The following is a 14,365-nucleotide window of genomic DNA, read 5'->3' as shown; positions in this document are numbered from 1 at the left end:
CGCACCTATTCCTACATTTGAAGCATCGGTCTGCACAATGAAAGTTTGGTGGTAATCAGGAGCTCTGAGTACTGGGGCTTGGCAAAGAGCCTTTTTCAGGTTTTCAAAAGCCTGATTGCACTCCTCGTTCCATCTAACCTTTTTAGGGAATTTTGGCGAGGAGATGACATTCAGAGGAGAAGCTATGGTCCCATAGTTCTCAATGAAATTCCTGTAATGCCCGGTGAGACCTAAGAAGGCTCTCACCTGCGTCTGAGTAGTAGGTGTTGTCCAATTTTGCACAGCTTCAATCTTACTGAGCAAAGGCCTTATTTCTCCACCTCCTACCTCATGTCCAAGATAGACTACCTTACTCTGTCCAATTTGGCATTTACTCACCTTTATGGTCAGATTGGCTCATCCAAGAGCCTGCAAAACATCTCTTAGGTGGGTTACATGTTCTTCCCAGGAATTGCTGAACACTGCTATGTCATCCAAGTATGCCATGCAGAAGTCCTCGATCCCATTAAGAACCTGGTTTACCATCCGTTAAAAGGTAGCAGGTGCATTTTTCAATCCCAAAGGCATCACCTTAAACTGGTATAAGCCAACGGGGGTAGAAAATGCAGTTTTCTCCTTGGCATGGTCTGTCAGGGCTATTTGCCAATAGCCTGACGTCAAGTCAAATGTGCTGAGGAACTTGGCTGAACCAAATCTATCCAACAACTCATCTGTTCTTGGCAAAGGGTGGGCATCAGTCTTGGTGACTGCATTAAGAGCTCTATAATCCACACAGAATCTAAGTTCTTTAGATCCTGCCTTTGGTACTAACACAACTGGGCTAGAACATGGACTAGTAGAGGGTTCTATTATCCCAAGATCAAGCATCTTGCTGACCTCACCTTTGATGTGGGTTCGTACATTTTCTGATATTCTGTATCCTCTGCTTTTGACTGGCAGACAGTCACCAGTGAGTATGTCATGCTGGCCCCAAGGGGTCAAGCCTGGTGAAAGTGAGAACAGAGAGGCAAACTGATTCAACATAGATTTGCACTCTTCTTGTTGCTCAGGTGTCAGATTTGAAGAGAGATTTACTCCTTCAATTTTTACGTCTAAAGGCAGGCCCTGAGGAGATCAGGAAGAGCTTCACTCTCTTCTTCTTCCTCTGATGATGCTAGAAGCAATGCTCCTACATCAGGTCTCGAGACATACGCTTTGAGTCTGTTGGTGTGGAAGACTGTTGGAGCCTCCTTGGGATTGCCCAAGTCCACCAGATAGTGGACCTCTCCGAGTTTACCCACAACTCTGGAGGCCCTCTGCCTTGTTGGGATCATAACGAGAACTAGCTGGTCTTGAGTGAACTCAACCATGTTAGCCTTTTGATCATGCCAGTGCTTGACCAAAGCTTGTCCAGCTTCCAAGTTATCGCTTGCTTCTGCCATCATGTGCGACATTCTCCTCCGGAGACCTATCACGTAGTCAGTCACTCTGACTGGCTTGGGGGAAGGAGCACTCTCCAACCCCTCCTTAATCAGGGCCAATGGACCTCTGACGGGATGACCATAGAGAAGCTCAAAGGGAGAATAACCTACTCCCTCCTGAGGGACTTCTCTATAAGCAAAGAGAAGGCATGGCAGTACAAGGTCCCACTTCTGTTTAAGGGGTTCCTCTAAAGCACCTATCATGCTCTTCATGGTTCGGTTGAACCTTTCTACCAACCCATTGGTTTGTGGGTGGTAAGCTGTTGAGAATTTGTAAATACCTCCACAGGTTTTCCACATGGCTTTCATGTAGTGGGACATAAAGTTTGACCCCCTGTCAGAGATTACTTTCTTAGGAAACCCGACCCTGGTAAAAATACCAAGGAGGGCCTTAGCCACAGCCGGAGCCGTAACAGTCCTCATAGGAATTGCCTCAGGATACCTAGTAGCATGGTCTACTACAACAAGTATAAACCTGTTGCCTGAGGAGGTTGGAGGATCAAGGGGACCAACAATGTCAATCCCTGCTCTCTCAAATGGGACTCCCACAGCTGGGAGAGGCACTAAAGGTGCCACATTCTTGGAGCCAACCTTACCAGAGGTCTGGCAGGTGTGGCAGCTCCTGCAGTGTTTTTCTACTTCGGCCCCCATCTTCGGCCAATAAAAGTAGAGAGAGAGCCTTTCCTTAGTCTTCTTGAAACTCAAGTGACCAGCCAAAGGAATCTCGTGGGCTAACTGCAAGAACTGTTGTCTGTTCTCTTGGGGTACTACAAGTCGTTTGTAGTCTCCAAGTGCAGACTTGGTCGGTTCACTGTAGAAGAGGCCATCTTCCCAGTGCAACCTATATTTCCCAGGCTCTTGCCCTTCAGCCTGAGCTTCTGCCTGGTGGCGAAGACCTTCCAGAGTTAGAAATTCTCTCTGTCCCTTACTGAAGTCTGCCCTGTTGGGTCCACCTTCTGCCAGTAAAGACTGCAGCTCAGGATGGTCAACAAGATCCAGATCTCCAATGAGTTCCTGGCCTTCCATTAGCTCTTCCTCAGAATCTAATTCTACCACACAGGGTTGTACCACCCTCTCAGCCTCAGCTGGAGGTGGAGTTACGGGTGTAACTTTGGACAACCGCGGGGAAGTCCTTGTTGGCTGCACTGAAATGTTGGCTGCTGGTTTCTGTATAGAAGTCTTAGGTTTCCCTTTCGCTTCTGATTTCTTTGAGACAGCAGCTGACAATTCCAGTGGAGCAGGAGTGATATCCTTCTTCATCATCTCCTCGGGAGTACCTCTCATGGTTCTCTCCCTCGCAGGTCTGGTTAGCTCCTGTAACCGTTTACTAGGAGGTCTGGGGGTATGAGACACAACTCTGAGAGTTTTTAAATCGTTACCCAACAGAACTCGTCCTGGTACCTCACTCTGTATGCTGACAGGTATCTTCACAGTCATGTCATTACACTGGATGAGAACTGGTAATTGGGGAAGCATCTGCACAGGCCCTCCAGCTAACTTGGTGAGGCATTTGGGTGCCTTAGCAACATCCTCAGCCTGAAAAAAAGATTTATCCACCACAGTTATGCTGGCCCCAGTGTCCCTAATGGCAGGAGTCACCTGACCATTCATCTGGACACTGTCCTTATAATACTCTTTAGTATTATCTGGGATAGAATTATAGACATCTAAATTCTGTTTTTCCCACAAACCCAGAGACACTGTTGATCACTCTGAATACAAGTCTCATATCATTGCAAAGCACCTACAACAAAAACTACTGTGCAAGTCTCAAGGATTTCTACTTACAGCTCCATGCATACCCACATGCATGATTACAAAGTACAGGTATGCATATTCTATTCAGAGTACATGTACAAATCGTATGATTCCATATAAACAAATTAATGCCACTAAATCTGCATAGCCAAAACATACATACAAACGCTCCCGCTTTAAACGCGAGACTCCCGATTTTTCATTGAAAAATTGCACTTCTTCTTACAATCTCCCACATAACCTATACATACGTACCAACCCTCCCAATTTACGCGTGAAACTCGATTTTCCATTGAAAAATGTCACAATTTTTAACTGTCTTCCGCCTAAATTAATGCTACTCCCAATGCGATCGTATGAGAAAAATAAACATTCCCGATTGCTGTGGTGACATCTCCCTCTCAGGTGCTCCCGATTTTTCGCATGCCTACTTATAATATGAAAGTATTCAAATTTTTCCCATCTGCTATAATGACCTATCACTTCCAAACCTCTCTGCTATCTACAACACAGCTGCAAAAAAAGAAGGGAATTTCATGAACTTAAAATTGTACTCATTTGCGAAGCAGGTTGAACTAACATACTGCAAATAACATATAAAGGTTGTAGATAGTCAAATGAAATGCACACATACACTGTGTTGAGATATCAAAAGGGAATACGTCCACGAAAGCATAAAAATGAACGTGTACATTAACATTGCTGCTATAAACACACAACATTACTAACTTCGTCCTTTTACAATTGCAGTGAAGACCACTCTCCTGATAATCAACAGCATCTACACTACAAACAACATATCCGAAGAAACCTGCTCATTCCACAAAAAAAAGTAAGTACAATATTACCTTTCTATTCTTACTGTTCCTCAAAGAGACTGTGTGGGTCATTCATGTAATTTGCACACCAAAAAAACATTGATTTCTGAACCATTCTGCCCACAAATCCCCATTTATTAAACAAAGATTAACAGGCAGAATGGAACACAAATCCCCATTTCTTTGGAACACAAATAACATACACAAGCCTTAGAATGTTAGTACTACAAAACAAATACCTGTTTTAATTTTATACCATTACTATTAATGCTTCTCCTCACCACTAGCTCACTTTCTACTCTCATCTGAAGCACAGTCTAGTAACATACAAACAGAAAAATAGTCTTCCCAACTCAATGTAACTGCACAATGCACATTCACACACCACGACAAACATCTTCCCCATCAAACTCATACACGCATGCACACAGCACACATACATTGTAAAAAAGACCAACCCATACCTTTTTTTTTTCAACAGACCCCAAAGAATGCCTACCAAAAAGCAAGTCCGTAGAAAGGGACGCAGAAATAAAGCAAATGAAAATAAGTGTCCAAAGTAAGCATCCCTCTCTACCAGAGTTTGTACAAAACATTGAAACAAAACAGGTAATGCAGCCATTTAGCGAAACAAAAGAATCTTCAACTACAGAAACGTTACCTCCTCTATCAAAATGTGGCACGAAACAGAAAATGCTTAACAAGAATTTGGCTACCTCTACTGCTAACACTGCTCCTATAAATCCTCATATACTAGCAAGAAACCATAGAAAAAAAGTATTTTAGCAAAAATGTTCCGCCACAGAGTCCTTCATAATCTAATAATCTAATAAGAAGAGGAGCGAAATCATCCACAACAAAATCAAACAGACACAATTGTCATCCACGGCAGTGGACGAGGATATGAACAAATCAATAATATCATCATGGAATAAGAAACACTGCTTACAAAAGTATCCCCAGAAAACTCAGAATTACCTCTCCATTCGACTGAACCAGAACGTCCAGTATACAAATGTCTGTGCACGTCAATGTGTAACATCCCCAACAAATCTTTCCAATCTTAACGCCAGTTCCTCAATCAGTATTTGAAAGGTAAAGACAAAATCAAAATGAAAGTGCTGCAAAATATGGATACCTGTCCAGTGGGCAAATACACAGGACTACAAGGACATTCATTAGCCTGCATTTCAGGACCTATTTTTTGCAAAAGCACCTTCCATGATATCAAAATGATATCAACACATCATTCAAATGTAAGAAATCTAGTGTATAAACTGTACTATGCTAAAAGTCCAGCTTTAGAACTAGCCAATTTAAATAACACTCTTCTGCATGGTACACCCAAATACCTACAAGAAGAAATCGACCATATCCAGAGAAAATATTTTGGAAGTGAAAACCACTTACAAAATGCAATAGCTTTAGAACAGACTAGCAACAATTCTGCACATGGAAACCTTATATTACACACATACAAAAAAGAAATACTAAAATTTAAAAGTACATCTGCTGAAGTACCAAACCATGCATGTGGTTGTTGCCGCAGAACCTTTGACAAACGTACCACAAAAACTATACAGAAAACAAATACAAAATAAGTGAACCCGTAATATGTTGCACTTCCTGCACTACGACACTTGACAACAACCAAACTCCTGCACGTGCTATCGCAAATAACTTGAAATTATTCCCACTACCAAAACCCCTGCAACAACTCAATTTGTATGTGAGCCTCATAATTCAAACAGTACACCCATTTCAAGCAATAATACGCCTTCAACCAAAAACAGCAAAACTACCTACCCCTGATTTGGTAAAAGGCATTTGTGGCAAAGTAGTTTATTTGCCATTAGATCTGACAGAAAATGTGCACACTCTAGGAGTGCAACGTACAATAGAGCATTCTTTAATTGTCTTAGTAAATGTGTATCAACAAAAGACAAAGAAATTGGCAACAACTCGTGGACTTACATAAAGTTAGACAAGCCTTGCAATATCTGAAAGGCAATAATGAATACTACAAAGAAATAAATATCGAAGAAAACTTAAGGGAAACAACTGAAATAATTCAATAACCATCAGCAATTGGTCAATTTGAACTTCTGGATCCTGCTTCAGTATCCACTATTTTGGACCATTATACAATTCATTCATTGCACTCTAATGAGAGCATAGATGATGCACTAGAAACTTACCAAATGCGAAAAACCAAAGGTTCACCAATGAGCATATGGGAAAAAAGTATAGAAGCACATGCTTTTCCACTACTATTTCCTACTGGCAAAGGAGGAAGATACAATGATAGACCCACTCAGATAACAGCATCAGAATACCGCTCATTACGATTGTATTGTGAAGATTCCAGATTTAGACAAAATGTGGAATAAATTCCACATACTCTTTGAAAGTGAACTAGCAACCCTATGTCACAGAGTTGCACACATATTGAAATATGGAACCCACTTTCAAAATATCTCAGCTATGCAATTAATACAAAAACTGCAAGAAAAAGATGACATTTTTCAATCAAGGATAACTAATATGTTTGCAAACATGCATGGTACAAAAGAATACTGGTTCCGACGTCACAGAGATTTACGTTGTATGATCAGAAACCTTGGACCACCCACTTGAGGACATTGAACCAATAGATACAAATGATCCCAACCGCCAAGACATTTTGAAAAACAATTCACTAGACACATACTGCCCGAACAGGAGTACCACTTTGGAAACCATGTGTCTATACCACATAGCCCAAAATTTTGCATAAAAAAATAATATAAAACCAGATGAAAGCAAAGGCAGCTATAGAGTGACAGATTGTGAAGGCAGTTTAGTGAAATTTACCAAACAATGCTTAATTAATCATGTCAAATTGTCAATAAAAACTCCTCAACAGAAAGAACTATATTACATGTCCCTGCTACAACTTTTTAAACCATGGAGAAAAGAAGAAGTCATACCAGATAACTATGACTGCTATGAAGACACTTTCAAAGCAAATGAAAGCACTATCACCGATGTGAACTTTACTCAGTGCAAAACAATGTTGCACGATGAACAACAACACGAAGAGGAACTCCAGGCCCAACTAGATAAGGACACTATGGACAGTAGTCAACATTCGGTAACAGGAAGCCAAGAACCACTAGGACAGCCACTAATAGCAAATGAGGCAGAATTAGCTATGACAGAAGTGGAAAACACCATGTATCACTATGAAGAAGATACAGAAGATTTAACTGTACTACAATCAAAACTTAACAAAGACCAGCGCACCATTTTTGAAGAAGTAACAAAAGAAATTGCACATGATGTACATCACGAAAGTAAAGAATGTACCTGCCAAACCTACACTGCTGTACGTCAGTGGTGAAGCTGGTTCAGGCAAAACATTCTTAATAAAAATTATCAGCAAGTTCCTTCAACAATTGACAAACAACAAACTGTCAGCTGTTGTAACTGCCCCCACAGGTTTAGCTGCCTACAACATAGGCGGTGTCACTTACACGGATTACTACTCCTTCCAGTAGAAAAAACAAAACAATTTAGACTATCACAAACTTTCTATAGAAGCTGCAATGGAACTACGCAGAGTATTAAAACAAATGAAAATGCTACTAATAAATGAAGTGAGCATGGTCTGCAACCTAATGTTGGCTTTGATTCACCTCAGATTGTAAGAAGTACTTAAAACAAACTACGAAGAACTCTTTGCAGAAAAACACATTATCGTTTTCGGAGATCTTCTACAATTGACACCAGTGAAAGTTGAACCTATTTTTAAAACCTTAGGACACAAATTCTGCCGTAAAACTGTTGGCAGCATAGGACATGTCAACCTTTGGCAACATTTCCAATACAGAGAATGAACAGAAAACATGCGTCAATCTACAGACCTCACTTACGCCAACATTTTTAAAAAGTATTTGAATTGGTGTACTATCTCAAGAAGCACAAGCAATATTGAAAACCCGGCACATCCATGCGTTTTATGGCAATAACGCATGTGCTACCGATGTTATGGAACAATTAGCACACAAAAATTTCAATTGTATGGTCTTAATGCCAACTCTTGTAAGCTGTTCCAAATTCAATGAAACAATGTTAAAACAAGAACTGCCACCAATAATTGAAATTTGCTCCACAGACAAACTGTACGTACATGGTATGACACTACCCATGTGCCAGCAAGCCACAACAAGACTAAATACCTTAGAAAATTCAATCTCCAACACAGCTGGGTTGGAAAAAGTATTAAAATTATCTTTAAATTGTAGAGTAATGCTGAAATGTAACCTTGACATGGAGCAAGGACTAGTTAATGGGGCACTGGGTACAGTTATTGGCTTTCAAACATACCCATGTGACAACAACATGCAGTTTGTCAATATGCTCTTTGACAAACTTGCAGAAGTAAAAAGGATAGGGTGCTCAACCGCTTGATTCCTTCTCTTCAAAGACATGTATGTATGTAGAGATCAATTTTCTGTAACTCTTGCATGTGCAGTCACCATTCATAAATCCCAAGGTCTTACCCTAGACAAAGCATTGATAGATATTGGAAACACAGTCTTTAAAGAAGGCATGAGCTACGTAGCATTATCACGCTTACGTACACTTGACGGTCTATTTGTAGACAACTTTGATGCAAGTAAAGTGAACGCTGATATTCCTTGCATTTTTGAATACAATAGACTACGTTCACTGTACACCCCCCATCTGGAATCACATCCTGTTCCACAAAAAGGAAAACATTGTAAAAGAAAACTAATTCAAACACAAATGCAACAGAATCTGACTGCAAATCCTTCAAAGAGAGTAAAAGAAGCTAATACTTCATCAACTACCACAACCAAAAAGAACCTACTAGTGAAAGTAAATCAGGTACTTCTTCAAAGCAGGAACACAAACTCCGAAAAAATCACTCGGACACAGAAATATCTGGTCCATTCAAATTTTCAAATGAAACTGGTGTAAGTTGCTACTCAAATGTAGCAATGAATATTCTATTTCAATTGCCACCAATTGTTAACAACATTTACTTACACAGTACAGACCAATTGTGTTTGCAAATGTTAGTCCTTCATAGAAACGCGACAAATAATCCTGACAACACATATAGTGTTCATGGAATAAGACAAGAATTGGACTACTGTGCTGGAATGGTGAGGTTCCCTATAAACTCACAAAAAGATCCACAAAAATTTTAAATGTACTTACTACAAGTACTGGAAAACAAAAACATAACGATAAATGAAATCTTCCAGATTTCATACATGTGGAAACATACATGCACTCTATGCAGCAATGTGACACAGGACAAATCCCTAATGAGCTATTTGTATATGTATCCATACCTAATTGTGAATCCATTCCATTTCAGCAACTTGTACAAAATGCAAACCAATGCAGATTATGTACTATCTGCATTTCAGATAATCGCTCCACCTTACTGATAGAAACACATAGTAAATACGTAATACTAATGCTTCTATGTTACAATGCAGATGGTACCAAAAACAACTGCAAGCTGACTGGATTCACACACGGTCAAGTGTCACTTGGTAAGAAAACCTTCACAACAATAGGTATAATCTACCACGCAGGAGCCCCAACCAATGCAGCAGAGATTACCAGCAAATCTTACAAACGCGTATTTAATATTCTTAAAGCCAACATTTTATAACTAATGTGTACTGCAACATTAACAAAATTTCAATTAAAATACTATAAACAGTTAGAATACACCAACAGGTATCTAACTGGCCAAGATTGTATAACAACCACACAGGTAAATGAATACCACTGAATTGTAACAAAAAAAACACAGTTAGAATACGCCAACAGGTATCTAACTGTTTAAAAAATCTGCAACAAGTCAACATATAGAACATCAACCAGAAACAAGTCACCACTCAAAGGAAACAAAGAAATGGTTTGTAGCATAGCAAAGAAAGGTTTTTTTTTTAATCCGACAAGGATTTTTTCCCCCACACCCAATGATTTCAAAAAGAAACACAGAAACTGAGCAAAATTCACAGTACACTGGTTTGTAAACTAAATATGAGGGTAAAAAAAACTAAAATGTCTATTATACAATGTAATAAGTCTTTATAAAATACAAACACTAACATGCTCTTTTCTTTTATCACAGAAATTGAAAAACAATATTTCCTCCAAGTACTAAAGTCATGTAAAAAATATATTGAATCTCAACAAATGAAACAGTAAGTATTATTTCACACATTTCATACATATTCGAATCTATACGTGTAATCTGTGGCTGTAATATGGTGCAGTGGCTGTGGCCAGGGCCTAGAGTCTTGGATGTATAACCTACGGCCTACAGCCTGCCGCCATGCAACCAAGACTGTAGGTCCTACCCACAACCACCGCAGCACATCAAACCCATGGTGGCTTATAAATTCACTGCGTATAACTTTGGTCTTGGGTGCTTGGCCTGCAGCCATGCACCTAAGACTCCAGGTCATGCACACAACCACTGCACCACATCACACCCATGCTGACTTATAACTTCAGTCTTGGGTGCATGGCCTTCTGCCATGCACCCAACACTCTAGGTCCTGGCCACAACCACTGCAGCATATCACACCCATTGTGGCTTATAACTTCAGTACTTACAACTTTGGTCTTGGGTGAATGGCCTTCGATCATGCACCCAAGACTCTACATTCTGGCCACAACCACCACATTATGTAAAACCCATGCTGGCTTATAACTTCACAGCTTATAACTTTGTTCTTGGGTGCATGGCTTTTAGCCATGCACCCAAGACTGTATGTGGTCTTGGCCACAACCACTACAGCATATCACACCCATTGTGCGTTATAACTTCAGTACTTAGTACTTTGGTCTTGCACCGAAGACTCTAGGTCCTGGACACAACCACCGCAGTATATTAAACCCATGGTATTCAATTCTATGGCTGTATATATGGGTGTGATATGCTGCGGTGGTTGTGGCCAGGGCCTAGACTCCAGCTGCTCTGTCCGTATGTGCGAGGAGGCGCAGGAGCTCCCCCTCGGACATACAGACATGCAGTGCCCCAGCCAGCATTTCCAATGAGCTATGCAATGCTGGCGAAGCAAAACGCCCCAGCACTTGCATGGCTCAGTGAGCATGTGCGGCTGGGGAACTAAACTGAACTGTCAAAGGGAAACAGTGTTTCCCTTTGACAGTTCAGCCAGCCCAGGAGCACTCCATTAGCTGGATAAAGCAGCTGAGGGAATGCTCACTGTTTCACTGGGCTGGCTCCTTAGCTCCTCCATAATGGGTGAGGGGCCACTGGGTGGGCGCCTCTTGCCATTATGGATGAGCCGCCAGGCTCGGACAGGCCCTTAGGGCAATGCATGTACCAAAAATGTAAAATGCTAGTTTGGGCCAATCAAAATGGGCCACCATTTTGGCCAATGTGGACCATTTTGATGAGTTACTTAACTATGCATTTAGTAATGTTGACCATTGTTGCTGAATATATCACAATTTACTTACATTTTAACACAAAGCACCCCTTTGGGTACTATTGAAACAGTGGGCTTCATAACTACTCTGGCGGTAGCTGTGCCGGTAAAACCGGCATGGCTGCCACTGGAGTTGCATCCGGGTCTGGCACCCGCGAATGGGCAATTACTAGGTCATGCCGAGTTAGGCGGACATGATAATTGCCCTTTCGAAGGTGCCGGTAGATCCCCATTCCCATTTGAGCCCCATATGGCTCAAATTGGAATGGGGAGCTCGGATGCACCGGCACCGTTAATAACGCTGCTGGTGCATCCGACGAGCTGAGGTCAGACCTGGCCGGGGCTGTCAAGCACCCACGAGCACAACTCTTACTATGGCGGAACGGTAGCAACGGTGCCGGTAGCTTACCAGCACCGTTGTTACTGGTCCGCCATAGTAGTAATGAGGCCCAGTCTGTGACTAAAGGAATGAATATCCATTTACAACTGTGGGCCACTTTTTCATTGTTGCCTGAGACAGCTTCATGCTTCAGCCCGCCCATGTGGGCCACCCCTGCCCATTTCTTCCAATCTAAAAAAAAAAAAAAAAATCTTTTTTCATGCTGAGCTCTCAGGGCCCCCCTGGGATGCACCCGCGGACCCCTAGGGGGTCGCGACCCACAGTTTGAATACCACTGGCCTAGAGTCTTGGGTATATGGCCTACGGCCTATGGCCATGCACCCAAGACTGGTCACAACCACTGCAGCATATCAGAACCATGGTGGCTTATAACTCATTGCCACACCCATACAATGAAACATTTTAACTGCGGCATATACTCAATTTCCACCCAAGACTCTAGGCCCTTTCCACAACCACCTCATAGATATTCAAATCTATGGGTGTGATGTATGGGTGTGAGATGCTGCAGAGGTTGTGGCCACGGCATAGAGTCTTGGGTGTATGGCCCACGGCGTACAGCCTGCGGCCATGCACCCAAAACTGTCCTGCCCATAACCACTGCACTATATAAAACCCATGGTGGCTTATAACTTCAGTGCTTATAACTTTGTTCTTGGGTGCATGGCCTTTGGCCATACACTCAAGACTCTAGGTCCTGGCCACAACCACTGCAGCATATCACACCCATTTTGGCTTATAACTCCACTATGTATACATTTGGTCTTGGGTCCATGGCCTACGGCCATGCACCCAAGATTATAGGCCCTCCCCACAACCACCTGATCGATATTCTATACTACGGGTGTATCTATTGCTGTGATATGCTGCAGTGGTTGTGGCCAGGGCCTAGAGTCTTGGGTGTATGGCCATAGATATACAAATATTTGGGCGTGCAGTATATAAAACCCATGCTGGCTTATAACTTCACAGCTTATAACTTTGTTCTTGGGTGCTTGGCCATGCACCCAAGACTGTAGGTCCTGGCCACAACCACTACAGCATATCACACCCATTGTGCGTTATAACTTCAGTACATAGTACTTTGGTCTTGGGTGCATGGCCTTTGGCCATACACCGAAGACTCTAGGTCCTGGACACAACCACCGCAGTATATGAAACCCATGGTATTCAATTCTATGGCTGTATATATGGGTGTGATATGCTGCGGTGGTTGTGGCCAGGGCCTAGAGTCTTGGGTATATGGCCTACGGCCTATGGCCATGCACCCAAGACTCTAGGCTCTGGTGACAACCACTGCACCATATCAGAACCATGGTGGCTTATTTTTTTTTTTTGTAAAGTATTTTATTGGTTTTTTCAAGAAAGTGTGAAACATTACAAACTTACAAGTGTGGTAATAAAGAAACAACACAACAAAAAAAAAGGTAACGTGAGAACAACCAAAACAACAGCAGTCTACATGTAGCGTTAATTATGAGATGTTTGGTGGCAAGTAAAAATTATAGTTCCGATGTTACAGGAAGCGAGGGGAACAGATTCGGGTAATTCCATCTCTGTATCAGTATGAAAAATCGGGTGTTGTAGGACGCTACAGTCCCTCAGGGAGGCTTATAGTCTGCCTTGAAGCGCATGTCACTCAGGAGGACTTTCCAGGAGTCCTGGGTTCCACTTGTGGCTTCTCCGCTGGTTGTGATCCCGTCTTGCCAGGCCCTGGTTTCAGCAGTCGTCCATCTCGCCAGTTCACTCAGCCACCGAGCATGGCTGGGGCCCGCTGGAGTCTTCCAGGCCATCGCTATTGTTCTCTTGACCAAAATGCATGAGATGTCCATTAGTTTCACCAAATGTTTAAATTTGCCCGGTCTGGGACATATACCTAGTAGGCACTCTCCGGGCGTCCAGTCGTATCTTACCATGCCAGCTTCTGCGCAGGATTGTTTGGCTTTGAACCAGAGTGATTTCACTTTGATGCAGGACCAGAACATGTGGATCATGTCTGCCTTGTCATTTCCGCACCATGGGCACGTCGGGGGTATTTTCGGGTTGAATGAGGCAATCCTGTGGGGAGTCATATATGTCCGGTAAAGGACATTCAGCTGTATTTGTCCGAATCTGGAATTCCGGGACACTTTCTTGGGGTAGATCAGTGCTCTCTCCCATTCCTTGTCAGTAAGTGGTGATTCAAGATCTGCCTCCCATTTCGCCTTCAGTGCCTGACCTTTGGGGTTAGGCTTGTCTATGAGTCTGTTGTAAAGTCTGGAAACTGGTCTCCATCCATCTGAGAGGTCGTGCATTTCCTGTAGCAGTGGGTCTGGGGTGGGCTCCTCCGGCCAGCTGTTCCACTGCTTCTTAGCGATCTGTTTGATCCTGTGGTACCAGAGGAACTGGCCCTTGGATAGTCCTTCAATGTTCTGTAACGACTCGAAGTCCCTGAATTCC

The sequence above is a fragment of the Ambystoma mexicanum genome, chromosome 5q (genome assembly GCF_040938575.1).
Source record: "Ambystoma mexicanum isolate Mex_15411 chromosome 5q, UKY_AmexF1_1, whole genome shotgun sequence".
Taxonomy (NCBI): Eukaryota; Metazoa; Chordata; class Amphibia; order Caudata; family Ambystomatidae; genus Ambystoma; species Ambystoma mexicanum.
Note: the sequence above shows the minus strand (reverse complement) of the source record.